This window comes from Sciurus carolinensis, chromosome 2, assembly GCF_902686445.1.
Source record: "Sciurus carolinensis chromosome 2, mSciCar1.2, whole genome shotgun sequence".
Lineage (NCBI taxonomy): Eukaryota > Metazoa > Chordata > Mammalia > Rodentia > Sciuridae > Sciurus > Sciurus carolinensis.
Genome location: NC_062214.1, coordinates 170,012,986 through 170,031,469, shown reverse-complemented (window position 1 = coordinate 170,031,469; position 18,484 = coordinate 170,012,986). Strand labels below are relative to the sequence as shown.

The 18,484-nt window shown below is 37.2% G+C and overlaps 1 protein-coding gene across 1 annotated transcript in view; it reads right to left on the bottom strand.

The window, feature by feature from the left end:
- Window positions 1-18,484, bottom strand: part of Sipa1l1 (signal induced proliferation associated 1 like 1) — a 367,944-nt gene that overhangs the window by 282,928 nt on the left and 66,532 nt on the right. Inside the window, 1 exon segment of the mRNA XM_047538302.1 lies at window positions 6,398-6,510. The gene's annotated coding sequence lies outside the window, so the exon portion shown is untranslated.

The following is an 18,484-nucleotide window of genomic DNA, read 5'->3' as shown; positions in this document are numbered from 1 at the left end:
TTGTAGGTAGAAGCCAGAGATGTTGTGAAGCACCCTACAATGCACAGGACAGTCCCTCATGACAAAGAATTAGCCAGTCAAACATGAAAATAATGGTGAAGTTGAAAAATCCTTTTCTACAGCAACCAAACATTCTGATTGTTCAGAAATTCTCACACTGCTCATTTCAGATAAATAAGCTCCCATCACAATCATAAATATCTCCTATGAACACTGTTTCTTATTCAAAGAATATACATGCGTGCCTCACAGCAATAACCTGTAGTAAATGTACCCATTTCTAAAAATATTAAAATCAAACGGACTACATATATTTATAAGAGCTTCCAAGAATCGTGTTTTTGAAAGTTTACTAGGGTTAAACACTATATCAAACTATGTTAGTTGCTAAACACTGTTCCTCCTCACATAAAATGGAACTTAAGAAGAGCAAGAAAAAAAAGATGAGTAAGAACCAGAACTTAGTTTCACTCACAGATATTTCCAACTCCTGGTGAGACCAGACAGGAAGCTCCTCTTTGCAGCTTGTCATTCTGCTCAATAAGACTCCCATCTTTTATTCAGTCAAATATAAAGGCACTTTGAAAGTTTATTTATTTTCTTTGTTTATGATGCTAGGGAACAAAATCAGCACTTTGTCCATGAAAACCAAGAGCTCTACCACTGAACAATATATTCCCAGCCCTAAATTTACTTTAAATTTATATTCAGAACAGGGCTCACCCAGAGCCTGATATGTCCCAACACTATGATGTTTAATATAGCAGAATAGGGTTGGGTAAGACCCTGCAACAGGTCATCGGTTTTTTATCCCTACCACATTTATTAGTTTTCAGTTACACATAACACTAGGATTAATTTTGACATGCTTATAAAAGCATGGAATATAATTTACTCTAATTCAGTCTACAATACTTTCCCTTTCCCTCCCATCGTCCAACAGGGCTTTTCCGTACTACCATAAGTAAATGGTACAAGCATCAAAAGCAAACTGAGGAAAAGAACCAATAAAGGATATTCTGAGAGTTAGATAACCCAGATAATAAAACCTGAAGTTTTTACATGAATAGCCTATAGAATACAACCATAGAATGTGAGAAGAAAACAATACTCAAAATATATGCTGTTCTGTTATTCTTAATTAATTGAACTATAACCAGCTAATAATATAAATAAGACATACCTGTCAGCTGATTTGCACCAGTAAACCACTTAGGAACATGAATAAACATGCAGATTTTAAACTCAAGCAAAAGGACGTGACTTAAGAACACACGCAGAAAAATTCCATCAGAATTACTCCATTCTATCTAGACAAGATTTCAATGATGCAGATGGGCTTATTCTGATTGAAGTCTGATTTCTTCCCCTGAATTCTCGGTGCTCTATAGGAAAACCCAAATCAGACTCAACTACTGTGACCCCAGGCAGTGAGTAGGCCATGGGAGACAAGTAGAGAGGCAGAGACTGCAGCTCATATCCCAAAGCACCAGAAAGATGGCAGTCCAGGCAGAACCTTTGGCAGAGGCAACACTCCAATCAGGAGGAGCTCCCACCCATGCCCTGGGGACATCTGGACCTGGAAGTTTTCCTGAATGCTGGGCTTATCCTATGTTGGAATGAAGCAGATACATTCTAAATTCAAGGTGCCTGTGATATCTGCATAGAGCCCACCACACCCAACTGCAGAAATAAGAAGGTCGAGGAAGGTAGCAGTCAAGAGCAAGAAAAATAATGATCCGTCAAAGACAACTTCTTGATACCCATCAATGGGTGAGAAAACAAAGCAATGCTCCAAAGAAAGGGGGGCCCAGAAATTACTACACAGGCTCAGAAGTAGTAGTGCACAATACAAAATTTAACCCTTTTTTGGATTTAAATTGGTCTTTAAATCTAAAACTCAATAAAATTTCAAGGTATAAACACTTCATTCCTTTTTCTCACTCAGCAGTAAAATATATTCCGCTCCAAAAAAAAAAGGTTGTTCAACTTCCTGTCAAAAGCAATCCAAAGAAGGCCACCTACACAGTAAGAGCAGTGAGGGGGGAAAAATATAACAAAATGCTGAAGAAAAGCCTGTGCGTGTGGGTGTGTACTGAGAGTCATGTAACCACCACTCTGGATTTTTAAAAGCTCTTTTCCTTGATTGTTCTGAGAAATATGAAAATTGGTGTAACTGCTGAAGACAAGCTTGTCCACCAAACTATCTAGGCAAAAAAGCCCTATGACAGATTTTAATCCCACCAGAGAAAGTATGGGGGCCAGTGTCTTTAACCCATGATTTCCTGCACTCAGGGGAAAGGCAGATTCCACCTGACAACTTACATGTAACGTCCTCCAGAAAGAAAGCTGCTCTGACAATGAAGCCTCTCCCTGGCGCCACCCTATTCCACCCAAATTTCTGGCCTCGAACCAACTTGGTCTAGAATGTATAATCCTAAACCTTAGGGGCCTCACCATTTAAACACGAGCACGAGCTGTCTAGATTATGAACTGGCTACAGTATCACATCAGTCACTCGATCCCTGCTGATACTCCAAAAATTCTAAGATAGGCAACCAACCAGTCCAATGATTTAAAAAAGCAAACTCAAAGCCTACTGAAACATGCTCAGCACGGAGTTAGATGTAGTATGGTAAAAAATTACTTAAATAGTTCACCAACAAACTGAGAAAAGAACAGCATACACTAAGTAAGTTCAAATTAAATACAGAATCATCAGTGAATTGTGACAAGTGCCATATTTTGGTAAACCACACTTTTCATTCAAAAAGGCAGTTTTCACAAAGACAAAACATAGGTGAAGGAAATACATAATGAGCCTAGAAAGAAAATATACATTAGATGATGATAAATATTAACAAACCAGCATACCAAAAGACAAATCAAAATAGAAAAGGAAGCCACACTTGGTAGGGCAATTCTAACTGCCCACAAAAGCAAACCTATTAAACCTCATAAATGATTTGTTTGACAAACAATTCTGAGCAACTCAACCAACAGGAAGGTTTATTTTTATTTTGTTTTATTCTGGTTTGCTTGATAAGCTGAAACCAACCCACAAAAAGATACAAGAACAATAAAAATAACTTTTTTCCTTGAGCTACTTGACTCTACATAGCCAACAAGGTATAGAAACCATTATTCATGACTAATTTCTATAAACAAAGGCATTCTCCTACAAAGCCACAGTTGTGATCACTAAAATTCAGGAATTAACACCAATGTGGTATCATTCATCTACTTCACAAGTTACTTCTACTGTCTCTCTCCAAATATCCCAATAAAGTGCACTCTGGTAAAAGGATTCAACCCAGGATCTCAATGCTGTACTGAATGCTGGATGTTTTCAGGTCTCATTGCATTAGTCTTAATTCAATCTGGAAGAATTCCTCAGACTTTCTTAGACTCTCATGCTCCTGAGAATTTTCAAGATTCCAGACCAATTTTAGAAAATGTTTCCTAATTTGTGTTTGATGTTTCCTTGTTAGACTCAAGTTATGAATTTTCAGCACGAATATCACAGAAAAGTTTCTTCAAAACACCCTATTAAGTGGTATGATATTTTTAATTTTTTCCATAATTTGGTAATAGTCACATATAACACTTCATTAAGGTAATATCTGCCAGATTTTCTCATTATAAAGTTACTGTTTCTTTTCCTTTCATAATCAGTAAAACTTTTGTGCTTTAACTATATAAATATCTTAGTTTTCAACAAACTTCCTTTCAGTACTTTAGGTGTTCACTGATAATTCCTGGCCCAATTAATTATTCTCTAGTGGTTGCCAAAGTGATTTTTAGGCCCATACTGGGACTATTCCCATTTCAGTGAGAAAACAGTATTAAGAAATCAAGATCTGGATATTGGTTGCATTCACTTCAACTGGTTTACCACTGTTCCCAAGCCCTCAAAATGAAGAGAACTAAATACATACATGCATACATTTACTTTTATATGTATTGCTTTTTTAATGTATATATACTAAAAACCACAAGTTTATACAGATAAACACTGAATTCTAATCCAACACCACAGGGTTCACCACCTAATTTTTACCTTCCCCTTCCCTGTTAAAGTAGTAAATCTGGCTCCCATTAACCTTCATATATCTACTTATTGGATTCAGCCTCTCCATCATATGTCATATAATGCCACCCCAACCTGTGAACTAATAAAGAAAAAAAGCCTATTTTCTCTAATTAAAGGGCAAGTGAGGGGACAACTTAGCAAGATCCAAAAACAAAAAAAGTTTTAGACCAAAATCACTCTCCTTAGGCCACACACACCACAGAAAACCCTGCAACCCCACCCCACCCCCACCTCCCATCAGTAAAGACCAAGTAGAAAGCCCAGAGCTCTACTCCATCTGGCTGTGAGGGGCTCCCTTGTTTATAGATTGTATATTATATGATGCCATTTTTATACAGCCCAAATCATGTGAAGTTAAAATATCTAATGTACAGATATATACATTTTTAAAAGATGCTGAACCTACAATTCATGACAGTGATCACCTCCAGAGAGAGGCAAGAGGAACATACGGTATCTTCAAAGTACTGATCATGTTCTAGATCTTAAGGAGAATCTGCAAGTGCTAAGCACAAGCTCCTCGAGGTACAAAGTCTACACCTCACCAGACTACAAGAAGTCATCAGAAGAGTCCAATGTTACAGCTGAGATTTGAACCTGAACGATCACACGGTCATACAACTAGTAAACATCTGTCTAACTCCATCTTTGTCTGCTGTGCTCTCTACAATCCTCAGCACAGAGAAGAAAGCGGACAAGAGAAAGGCAGGCATGATTCTGAACCAACCGGTGTCTTCTGGGGTGAGATCCTTTCTGTGCTTTGGTACCACTTACACAAGAGTTTTTAGAGTCTGGGCAAGTCCAGGTCCAAAACTAAAGAGAAATAAAAAACACCTTCCTGAAGGCAAGGAACAGGAATAAAGGCTCAAAAATCTGGGCCACACTGGATACTCCAACTGCAAGAGCAAGGTGCACAATCCTTTATGTAGAGTTTCTATCACATTCCACAGGCTAAAGTCTAATCCAACTCAGTCACCAAATACAATTTCCTCTTTGAGGATCCTGGTGAAGTCTTATTACTAGTTGTTTTTGCTTTATTTTAAAATTAGGGGAAGGAAGAAAAGACTAGCAACCACTTGTGAAATTCAAAACAGACTAAATAGATAAAAACTGTAAATTTTTTAGGTCATAGCATGAAATCGGTGATAAATTTTTAACTCTTTGAAAGAGTTCACGTAACAGAATACTAAGGAAGAACAATACTCTACAGCAAAAATCAGGCATCTAGAGAAGCTTAAACATCACTATTATCTAAGGATATTTTTAGATTGTATACCAAAACTATACCAAAAACTAGAAAAATGGATCTTCATAAAAAGAAAAATGAAAGACAACTCACTGCTGGTAAAAACATCTCCAGAGCTACTGGTCATTAGTGACAACTCAAATCTCAGGGAAGTCTCATGACAAGCACTGATGTTTTGTAACTTAAGTCATCCTTTCTAAGACTATCTCTAAGGCAGAATTAGGTTTTTCCATTGTTGATTTTCCACTAAAGGTGTACAAATTAAGTCAGAAATAATTTGAAGCCTAGCCTTCCCCTACCTAAAAAAATTTTACTTTCTTAAAGAAAAATTGCTAAGCTCCATCTTCCTTCTCCCATTAATCTTTTCTTTCCAAAAAAGATAAATCTAGACCTTAGCCACACACCAAAGAAAATCCTACTACAGAAAAGAAATCAAAGGATATGGGCAAGATGGCAAAAAAAAAATAATTCAAACCTCATGCAAATTTCACACTGCAGCCTAATACTATTTGGGGCTAAGAAATATAAAGTCATTCCTTAAAAATAATAAGCAGGTGTTGGGCGCCAGTGGCACTTGCCTTGTAATTCCTGTGTTTCAAGAGGCTGAGACAAGAGGATCCAAGTTAAAAGTCAGCCTCAGCAACGGGAGGGGCTAAGCAACTCAGTGAGATGCTGTCTCTAAATAAAATACAAAATAGGGCTGGGGTATGGCTCCATGGTTGATTGCCCCTGAGTTCAATCCCTGGTACCCCCCAAAAAGGAGGAGGGGGAGGGAAGAGGAAGAGGAGGAAGGGGAGGGAGAAGAGAAAGAAAGAAGCTTATTACAAAAAAATAATAAATCTCAGTAGATTTTTTTAAAAAGCAGATATTTAATAGACAATATGGAAGGGTTTTTTGTTTGTTTAAAAGTTTTCAGTTTTGCTTTTGTTTTTGCAGTACTGAAGGCTGAACCCAGTTTTAGCACTGAGCTAAAACCCTAGCCCTTTTTTTAATTTTTATTTGGAGACAGGGTTTCACTAAGTTGCCCAGGCTGGCCTTGAACTTGCAATCCACCTTACCTGCCTTAGCCTCCTGAATAGCTGGAATGACAGCATGCATTACTGTTTCATCTTGCTTTTTGTGTTGGTTGGTTTTTTAATAAAAGATGATCAGGTGCTAATGAGATCAGCATCTGGAGTTTGAAAGACAAGGAGTTACCCTGAAGAATACCTGAATAAAGATGACAAAGTGTGTATATTAATCCCGTAGGTGCATTTTTCACCCTTCTGCATTAAAGCATAGTGATCCCAGTTCTACTTTAATTATTGAGAATTAATGGAGAAAATCCCAACTTTAAAACAAATTTAGAAAATTAAGTGAGGAAAAAAGCACACAAAAAAAAAAAATGTATGACTTTAACTGCAAAAAAAAAAAAGGGAAAATTCAGTTTCCTTCTGAACCCCCAGATAATGAATTCTGGTAAAAATCAATATCAGCTCTTTGAAAAATAACCCCTCCCAAGCTACTCTAATTTACTATCATCGAGGTAACCTATTTGTCAAGAACTGCAAGATTTTACTTCTTAACTTTAATAGGTTTGATAACCCATGAAGACACATGCAAAATTTTTTATATTCTTCCCAGAAAAGTATATGCCAATGGCTTTTTAATTCCCAAGTTCTAAAACCTTTTTCTTTCTTCCTTTCCTTGCTATTCTAAGCACAGAATGTCTACAATGACAAAAAGAGCCAAGTGAATTAAGTGGCTGGAAACAGGATGACATGGTGGCAAAAGAAATAAGTTCTATTCATATAATCATTATCTCCTTTGCTTGTGTGTGTGTACATATAGATGTATGTATATGTATGTAAGATATGTATATATAGCATACATACATATATGTAATTTATATATATATATATATATAAAATCTTCATTTAAAGGCTTTTCCTCAGAAGTCACCTCTCTCTAACCTGTTGCTCAAGCCCAAAGCCTGGATTCACTGTTCATTCCTTTCTTTCATACCCCACTTCCATTCTGTCAAGACAGATCTATAAATCCTACCTCCTGAAGACTACCTTGAATTCTTCACTTTTCTCATCTCCACTGCCAGTACATTGGTCTAAGCCACTATTAACTAGACAATGATCCCAGATTCCTCATTAATTTCCTTTATATCCATATTTTCACACAGAGCAGCTGAACAGACTTTTTTTTTTTAAAGTTAAACTACATTTTATTGTTCCTCTGCTGAAAACTCTCTATAGTGTTCTTAGGTATCAAGAGAAGTAAACATATAAAATTCCACCCTGCTTACAGGCCAATGAGTTAGCCTGCCACAGTTATATGGATGCTACCTGGCAGAAAACATGAGATTTCTGGGTCGGAGACAAAGGATTTCACTACTCATAGAAGTAGCAGTGACCAAAGTATTAGCATTTTTTCAGTGCCAGTTCCAAATCCCCCCAAGTGACACAAAGAGAACCAGATGATACCTACGGAGCAGTGAACCATATTACAGGAGAGTTACCCTGAGCTTACTGAACCAAAATCTTTGGTTATAATGGGCAGAAAGCCTATTTGACCTTTACCACTGAATGAGACACTGTCTTTATTGAAAATAAGCATGCCTAATCCTGCTCTGAGGTAAACAGTTTATTTTCCAAAGCTGTTTACTATACATATCATCTTTGAAAAGACAGTCTTGAAACTACTATATGAAAGGATTAAATTAAATCTTAATTCGACTCTTTATGTAATAATACCAAAATGTCATAATTCACTTGAAATGTTTTATATGAATGCCCTGGACCATTTTAAAATGAAAATAATTGGGTTTACCTCTTGAAATGACACATTTCCTGAACCCATTATCCTGACCCCTTGGAGGAAAATACAGGATCTCCAGACAACAAAGTATGCCTCTTACTCTTCACACCAGAAAAGCCACTTTGGGTACTAAGGTGACAAGAAGATACATTAATTGCAAGCTCGTGGTCTAAAAAACAAGAAAGACCTTTAAAAAGTGAAACCTTAACATTCTTCATACTAAAAGAACCAGAATCTGCGTTTGTATGATGATTTTTGACTACACGGGCACTAAGTGGAAATTGCTATCATATGTAGGAAACAGATGGGTGGATAACGCAACCAGATAGTCAACTGTTTCTCTCTTCCCTTCACTAGAATTTAAGAAACACAGTTAATGACAAAACAAAAACTAGAAAAGCAGAAGTTCCTAACTGAAGCAGGACTTGAATATGCATCAAGGAACACGTTATGAGCACCAGGGAGTGGCCAGACCTAAACAAGGCAAGTTTCAGCAGTATATTTCCTTGTTCTCAAAAATGAATGCTATACCCACCCCAGCCTCAATAAAAACTGAGATCCATTTGTACCCTCTCACTTGACTCAAGAGCAAATATTAACTTTTATTCAAATGCTTCTTGAACATCTCTTGGACATTAAGGCATTAAGCAAAAAACATGTGGATCTCTAAAGATCACAATGACACGGACCTTCCTTCAAAAAGTTTACAACCTAACTCATAGGGAATTATATATTAAAAAAACAGGAAATAATATAAATCAAAGTGCAGGTAGGTACAACTTCAAGGAATGCAAAAGAAAATCATGATTTAAACACACACACACAACTCAAAAGGGCTATGGAAGAACACCAAGTTAAATTCCCAGCTAGCAAAGAAGAGAACTAAGGAAAAGCAATTTGGGAAAGGAACCGAAAAGAATAAACACAGAAAAGGCTATACTGTTCACATGGGTGTGAGTGACATTTTAAACATGAAACCACACCCAAGAAACATTTGAACTCTAAATGTGGCATGGGAAAGTTCTGTTGAGAGCCACAAGACAGAAAGAAGGAAAGCAGAGAAGTTCTGCTTTGGCCTTAACATCCCTTCAACGTCTGTCATCCAGTGTTGGCCTCCACCTTCAGAAAGCTGGGGAACTGATGTTAGAAGACTTAAAGATCATTTCTGGAATCAGTGAACTTATCTGGAATCAATCATCACTTGATTACAAAGATGACCATCAAATCTTAGCATCCCAAGAGTGTCAGTTATCTAATCAAGGCATGTCATTCGGAGTTATTGCTGACTTTCCAACATGGAAAAATACAGATGAAACTTGGAGATTTGTAGTTTTATCAGGCAATTGAGGTATAAAGGACCCTGTTAATACAAAGGAACCTGCTACAATTCTTACTGATGAATTTGAAAACTTAATTTTATATACATAGATGATTCAGCACTATCAAATTGTAACTAAATTGAAAAATAATAACCTTCAACAAATTAGTCTAAAGAACTGCAATTAAATTTTAGATAGCTAATACCACTTAGGCTATAAGCCTTTCAAAGAAAAAAAAAATCCACGTGGGAATCTGTCATACCTTGTAAGGATAAATTAAAAGCAAAACACAAACTGTGCCACCTCAGACACCAGAAACACTTTGTCATGTACTTATATAGGAGGAACAAACATGATGAAAAAGTATGCTTTGTGATTATAAAAGGTTCCTGAGCAAAAGTCTGAACATGGCACTCAGCAAATAATGTCAATAAAACACAAATAATAAAAACCAAATTGTAAAGCAAGTAATTTCATCTGCTGGAAACAACAGTAAGGGCAAGGAAGGGGTGTTGGTGTTGTAAGGTTGGAACTGTCCCCCAAAATTTTTAAGCCACCTGCTAAAGGGATTAGACTAGCCTACAGCAATGAGGAACTACCAAAAGGTTTATTAGAGAACATCGCAGCCATGTGTGTATGTATGCATGCACAAACACACATATTTCATTTGTCTCCAAAAAGGTTAACACTTTTGTGAAAGTCTTACAGAGGAAAAGCACTAAATAATGAAAGAGCATGAATAAGGCTGCAGTTTGTCTAAGTAAGAAAATGCACCACCTTAAAATGGATAATTACACCATTCTCAAAAACAAGAGTTCTCTCAAGGTTACATTTAACTGATCTTTGAAGTTATTAATGGTCATCTTCAACATAGTCAGAAACTATACATTAGTCACAGAGGGACCAGTCCTAGAAAGTGACTCAGTTCTAAATGGGCACTTTGAAACTTGTGATTGTAGTTTACCTTTAAAATCTGTTAGTAAATAATTCGGTCAAAAGATAATGTGCAGAAGAAACATTCCACAAGTGGACTCACTCAAAACTCTTCATACTGAAGAGCATTTACACAACAAAATCTAATTTTAATGCTCCTGTTAATGAGTTTTAGCACTAATATCATTATATCACATTTTTAAATACGGTAAATCTTTAAAAATGACACATGTAACACAAGGTGATAACTTGTTAATAATACATTTCAAAGCAATACAAAATTATGCATTCACAATGTTATTAGGGTTAATGCCAAATACAAGAGCTAAAAAGCTAATACTTTAGAAAAAAATCTTACACTATTTTTACCATACTGCCTTCATAATATTCAAAACTAAAACTGGTCACTTAAACCAAATTTATTAGTGGAACACGCAAGATTCCAAAGATTAACAGACTAATCTTGAACAGAGAAAAACACACAAACCCAAGTCAACAATCCAAAGTACAAACATAAATGAACAAACAGGGGACTACAGTTGCTCGGAGGCACAGGAACTGGGTTAAAGGAGTGAGACAAAAGAAACATGCTTTCCCCCTCCACACACACACACACGCCAGGAAAGCCCTGAGCCACATCTCCAGCACTTTTTATTTTTTATTTTGAGACAGGGTCTCCCACGCTGACCTCAAACTTAGGATCCTCCTTCAAGAGCCTCCTGAGCAATGTGCACCACCTGCAGGCTGGTTAATGGATATATTTTAATAATGTCTGTCTGACTCAGGTATTCTGGAGAAGATACTAACACTTTAGAAAACAGAGAGTAAGAAATATTCTCCATGCCACTTTGTCGCCTTGTCTAAGAAGGATATTACAGTGAAATGGAAAAAGCAGGGGCTCCAGCTTCAGACCTGGATGGGAAGACAATCAGACTTACAGTGTCCCTGGGCAGGTTACCACCCCGTAACTAAAATGTGCACACTCATTCCTTAATCTTGAAGCTGTGCAAAGCCTTATCTAAAATAACAGAATATCTAGCAAATACCTGGCACAAAATTAGTACTTAATTAATACAAATTCTTCCATGTACTAAGGGAAATGACCCAGTGCACTTACAGTCTTGGTCTTAAAGATGAGGTCCAAGGAGGGGTCTCAGGGGGAAGTATCTTAGGGTAAGCCACAGTGGGACCAGTTCTTGACTCATTTTTAACCACTGGTCCGAAGGCCCCAGTAACACCCTACATTAGAGGCACCAGCAATCACAGCATAATCCTGTATAAATTCACAAAGGGGTTAAATGTTGTTCGTCAAATGAAACACATGAACAACCACCAGCATGTGCTGTGTGCTTGATAACAGCACACTTACCAAAATAATGCTCATTTTTCTCGCTATTATGTCAGAGCTAGTTTCTTGATAGTATTTGAAGTATATTTTATAGACATAATGAAATTATGAATCATCAAGGATATTCTTTAAAGAAAAACTTCCAAAGAGCCTTCACCCAATTTCATTGTAAGAAACTAAAACAACACATATGGCTATAATTATACCTATATATATTTTTTCTTACTTCAATAGCATAAAACATGACTAAAATCTCCAAAGTTCTTAACCATAATTGAAAAAGTAAAAAGAATTTTTGAGCAAGCTTTAATACAGTTTCTTCAAGTTAATAGTAAAATTAATCACAAATTATTTTAATTATCTTTCTCCTTATTGCTTATCCATCAGGTGAAATTTATCATCTCAAACTTATCTTTTCAGGGTGTTTTGAGCACATTATTCAACTATAAACTTCAGGAATAGCTAAATGTTTTTTTGCAATATGAATCCACATCACTTAATTCAAATATGATTTCAAATTGCTACACTGAAGTATGCAGTTTAAAAAGTTGCTTTTTGGGGTTGGGGATATAGCTCCGTTGGTAGAGTGCTTCCCTCGAATGCACAAGGCCGTGGGTTCAATCCCCAGCACCCACAGACACACCAAAAAAAAAAAAAAAAATTGAAAAAAAGTTGCTTTTGGATGAGGTCATTTTATTCACTGCTAATTTTAAATGAACATTTCACAAAGGATGTATGTCACTGGAAGACTAGAAAAACAGAAGAGATCTGGGCAGGAGATAGTCATACCAGAGAAAGTTTCTCAAGCAAGACGGTTTTTTCTTATTAAAAAGAAAAAAGTCTGAGTATCATCCACCAAGTCCAGAAAGTACAATGAAGGAACAAGAGACCAGTAAGATATAATATCCTGAAAACTTACAAAGTCCCTATCTACAAAATAATAGTAACAGGGAATTCAAGTTAATGTATCAGCATTTGGAAATGAACACTTTGTCATCTGAATGGAGGAACTTAAGCTAGGGTAGTATTGGAGCACACTCAATTTTGATTAAAATCAAACAGAAACTATGAGAAAAAGGATGAGTGTCCAGTAGAACAACTCCCTATAGAGATCTAGCATGATATGTTGGCAGCTGACAAAGAACAAAACTCGGGCAGCAAGTCTTCAGCCCGCCTATAGGAGTGTCTGATCAGTTTCCACATTTCGCCCATCCTGGCCCGCTCTGATACTGATACCATATCACACCCGGAAGGTTTAAGATGATAATGCTGCCCCAGTAATCAACCCAGCTTATTTCAACAAGGCTTATTTCACTATAGAATACTTGTCTAGAAATACATTTCTCACTGCATGTTAACAATAGACTCTCTAGTAGAAAATTCTGTTAAAGCACATCAGATTTCCCGGAGTCTGACTGGCCCTGGAAAACCAGCCAAATGCTATTGCGGAACTACAAAGTTCTTATTGAAGCAAACTGCTGGCATGTGTGTGGTCTGATAACATTCTGTACATAAGTTTTTGCAAACTATGAGCTCCACAGCATTAGAATAAGATGTGTTTGTTAAGTTGTCCAGAGTATACCTTTGATTTAATTTGGAACAACTCTTCCTATGAATTTTCTTCACTCCCAAATCTTTCTATAAATACTTAATCACTTCTTCAACATAATTACCTAAAAAGTGATGATTTTCAAGGTTCCTATTAGTCTCACTTGACCATTTATGAGTCTTAAAGTGTGTTTCTTCCAGAAAATGTGTTTACAATAATCTGATAATTGTTAAGGAGTTTTAAAAGAAGGTAATCTAAAATTCAGTGGTCTTGGGAAAAAAAAGGAATGCCCCAATATATAATGACATCATCACTGTTGGCATTCTATAATAAAGGATTCAAGAAAACTTTACTCCTACACTTCTTCGAAGGACTTTTTATTTCATTTGTCTATTTTTCAGAAGAGGTCTCCCTCTGTTGCCCAGGCTGGCTCTGAATTCTGTCTCAGTCTTCCAAGAAGCTGCAACTATAAGTATGTGCAACTGCACTGGTGACTTCTGAAGGGTTTTAATCAATCAAAAAGTTCAACTCTGCATCTTATGTAAGTTCCAAACCCAAAGCCATAGGATTTTTTTTTTTTTAAACCAGGGATCAAACTCAGGAACCTTAACCAGTGAACCACATCCCCAGCCCTCTTTTGGTATTTTATTTAGACACAGGGTCTCGCTGAGTTGCTTAGGAGCTCACTAAGTTGCTGAAGCTGGCTTTGAATTCACAATCCTACTGCCTCAGCCTCCCGAGCCTCTGGGATTATAGGCATGCACCACTGCACCCGGTTATGCAAAATTATCACTATGGTAAAGCATAATGAGATGATAATTACATTCATTCCCTCAAAAATTTCTGAATGTGCTATTTATTGAATGTTTTTAGGTACTGAAAAGTCAAAAAGAATAATCTATCTTCAAAGATTTTATAGTCTAGAGAAGCAAGCTAAACAACTAAATAAAAAATTAATAGTACTAAACCATACATATATGCCACAAAGTAACTAACTCAATACCCAGAAAAAAATTCTACAGATGTTAACTTTTAACTGTAAGAATTTATTCAGCAATAGAGAGTGTTTGAGGCAAAGAAATGGGCAGAGCACTAAAGGATAAGAATTCACATCATGTGAAGAATTCTTCCACACCACAAATAAACAAGTGTCACTGAGAGGAAGTGGGGAAAGAGGAGTCATCCGTGAAGGGAGAAGCCACATGAAGAAGGGCCTTCTGCCATCTTAACAGCACTAGTACTTCCTTTTACAGGTATAGGGAACTCCTCGAGTGTCCGCCTGCGGTGGAGTCTGAACACCGAGCATCTAGCTTTCTCTGGGGTCCCCAGGCCTCTCTGGCCTTCTCTTGCCTGAAAGGTTGAGACCAGAGGAGTCACAGGGAGAACAAGTTGACTACTCTTCATCCACACCTACATTCACGTAGGCTAAAAATAATCCTCAGGGTCCTCTGGGTATCCACCTGATATCCATTGGTTTCAGATAATCTTAAAAAGCCAGGAACTCCAGGAACTCAGAATGGAAAGGGAACCAATGGCTCAGGCTGACTTTGCAACCATTTGCAGGAAACCTCCAATATACCTGAACTACATATAGCCACACAAGGGACAACGAAAATGTTTTTCTTTTCCACAGAATTGCTTGCTACAGTGTTCTTAGGTAGGCATCATTCAAAATCCTTTCTAAAACATTCTCCAGCATAGATTATCTTTGGACTGTGCTCTGGTCCATCAGATGTCAAAGCAAAGTACCCCAATGCTCCCCGAACACAGGACAGCATGCAGGCACAGTCGGTTCACTGAGTGGAACAGAATTTCTTGGTTGAACTAATTGTACAGAGGTCCAAGACCTGTACTACTTTAAATCTGTGCCAAAGGAAGCACCTGGTCCTTGTTCTTTTGAGTGCTCTCAAAAGCACCATCTGTCTCTCCAGCAATCTCTTATCACAGTCACAACAGTCATAACTTAAGATTTGTTTGTGTGATTGAATACAATTTGCATCTCCCCCCAGTCACAAACTAAGAATACTAGTTGCAGGCACAAAACTGTTTTTTGTTTTAAATTTCTTTTTTGTCATCACTGTACTTTGAGGTCTTAGTATAATGCCTATTTAAAGGAGGAATTCAATAATATTAGATATTTACATTAAAAATTACATTAAGCAACATATCATCAGTGTTGTAGCAGCAATAAAACCAACTCTCTTTGGAGCCCACTGGAGATTCTCCCAACTTCCTCTAAAGAAGAAAGGTATGGAGCAAGGAGCATCCAATCAGAGACCTCAATGGTGTTTCAACTAAATACTAAACCCAAAGAAAATATCCGGGCACCAAAACCACAATGGAAACCACGCATAGGCAACTGCATATAATATTAAATTAATAAACATGACACAAGAGGCTGGGGTTGTGGCTCAGTGGTAGAGTACTTGCCTACCACGTGTGAGGCCCTGGGTTCGATCCTCAGCACCACATAAAAGTAAATAAATAAAATAAAGGTATGAGTCCATCTATAACTACAAAAATTTTAAAAATAAAACATGATACAAAATAGTATAAATTATGGAGCAATGCATGGTTTCTAGATATTTAAACCCATAATTCACTGAGCCATCTCAAACAGATTCCTGGTAGAACTTATCTTTCTTTCTTCTTTGTGTGTGTGAATGGGGGCAGTGGGGGAGTGGGGTAACAAGGATTCAACCTAGGGCATCCTGCATGTCAGGCAAGCCCCTGTGCCACATCCCCTACCACGCCACACCATGCCATTCCAAGACAGATGTGGTTAAGTTCCCCAGGTTGACTTCCAATTTGGAATCCTTCCACATTAGCCTGCCAAGCAGCTAGAATTAAAGATGTGTGCCTCCACTCCTGACTTTCCTTCCTCTTACAGGCCCTGAGCTCTGACCTACCCTGCTACTCTTCATTTCAGCTACCACCATCTACCCAACCTGTATTTCCAGGTACCTCCATCTACTCAACTACTAGGTGTCTGAGGCCTGTTCCCTCAGTATTTCCTGCAAGAAGCCAACCCTATACCAAGTCTTCCCGTCTGTGAAACAAACAATTATTTCTGAATACTTTGAAGATTCATAAATCACTACCAATAAAAAGGTAAGGTAATTTTTTTTTTTTTAATGACACATCTATTACAGAATCTAGAAGTCTCAGAAAGCTCTTCAATGAGAAATGTGAATCCTGACTATAACGTAGGTGAGCACTGGGAGACTCTGATTCAAAACAAATGAGTTTGGGCAGCTTTAAGGTCCTATAGCTTCATAGGTGATTCTGGAGTTCAGTCAGTTTGAGAACCACGGCCACCATATACCCAAGGTTCCAGTGCTTTCTGAAAGAAAGACCACAGCACACTCGCCATGCCCACCTCCATCTATAAAGATTCTGTTACCCTATTAGGATAAAAAAAGCAGGTGCAATTTTCAGGTCACCAAAAGTCCCTTAAAATCTGAAATTTGGCACCAAAGGGGTTAAGTTTCAGTTGCTTTAGAATTACATTTACACAAATTCATAATATTCCCCAAGCCATGAAAAGAAGAGCTAAAATATGTGTAGGAGCTAAAATATTTGTAAATCCTAGTGCACCCAGTAGATAATGATATTCATGTGGTTTTGTATATAATTCCTTGTGAAATGAGCTCCCAAAGAGGCAAGATAAACTGGAATTACGTTCTTTGCTTACACCTTGAATCAATTAAAATCTAGGCAATGGTTCTGCTGACAAAGACCTGCATATGCATATTTTACTGTATAACATTTGCATTACTTTTTCAAGTTTACGGTACATTCTCCCAAAATAAGTAATACTGAACAAAGTTTTTACAATAATACTGACTTAGGGAAAGCTTAAAACTATATTTTAGGCCTGTCTTTTCTCAATAAATGCCATTTTCTGAAAACTAGAGTTGATTCTCACAAAATCAAATATCTGAGCACCCTGTATCAAGTTTGTGCTATGTACTGGTAACTCAATTAACACATCTTGCTCTGCAGAGGAATCTGTCTTGGTTTCCAACCAAAAGGATGCTGAAATGCAGTGTTTTCATATTATACTGATACTCTAGGAATTAATTTTGATTCATCTTTGGCCTTTTTAGCTATAGCCAATTGAGTCACACCAAAAGAATCTGTTTTGAGTTTTTATTTAAATGTTAAGCACAGGGGTTGGGATTGTGGCTCAGTGGTAGAGTTCTTATCTAGCACATGTGAGGCACTGAGTTTGATCCTTAGTACCACATAAAAATAAATAAATAAATAAATGTATTGTGTCCATCTACAACTAAAAAATAAATTTTAATGTTAAGCACAATAAAATTCACCAACTTAATGGCTCAAGAAATAAGAAAGCTGTAGAACCCAATCACTGAAGCACTAAAGGTTAAACTGATTAAGTAATTCCCCTCTGTGTAAGAGACAAAACATTGTCCCACATGCTATACAGAATTCATGACACGTCCCTGCTAGAGAGTCACCACTCAGAGGTGAAATGGTTATAGAGAAGCACACCTTCTCACAAAGTGTCTCCATTTGCCAAACTTTTCTGAGCATTCTTTAATTTTGAAGATCCTAAGACCACTCCTGGCTTCTTTAGCTATTTTGAAAGGAACTCTGTATTAACAATAATTACTGTATCTTTTAATATCTGTCCATATGTAAGAGTCACATACTCTCCACAGGAAAGATGAGCACAGCTAAGTGAAACCAATGAGAAGAAACACAGTAGCAAGAAGAAAATACTGGACTGGAACTCTAAAGACTCACCTTTGCATCCTGCTTAACCACACACTCAACCTAGCTAAGCCTCTGCTATTGCACCTACAAACTACTGACAGCACACCTTGACCTGTCCAAACCAGTGTCATTGGAGCTGGAGTATCAATGAAATATGACATTTAGAAATAATTTTAAACTAAAAATGTAAAGTATTGTTCAGTCGCTGTCTAGTTAGGAACCACCAGCACACGCTAAAACAAAATAGCACTCCTTTCTTCTTTCAATTTTGACGTTTTACTATTTTCTCCTTCCCTTCTTTCCTTTCCTCCTTCTCTCCCCATCTTTCCTTTCCTCCTTATCTACCCATTTTCCTTCCTTCCTTCACTGAATAAGTATTCACTGTGCTTCTGTCATAAATAAGATAAAACTGTGCACCTACAGTATCCAATAGGGTAGGCTATGA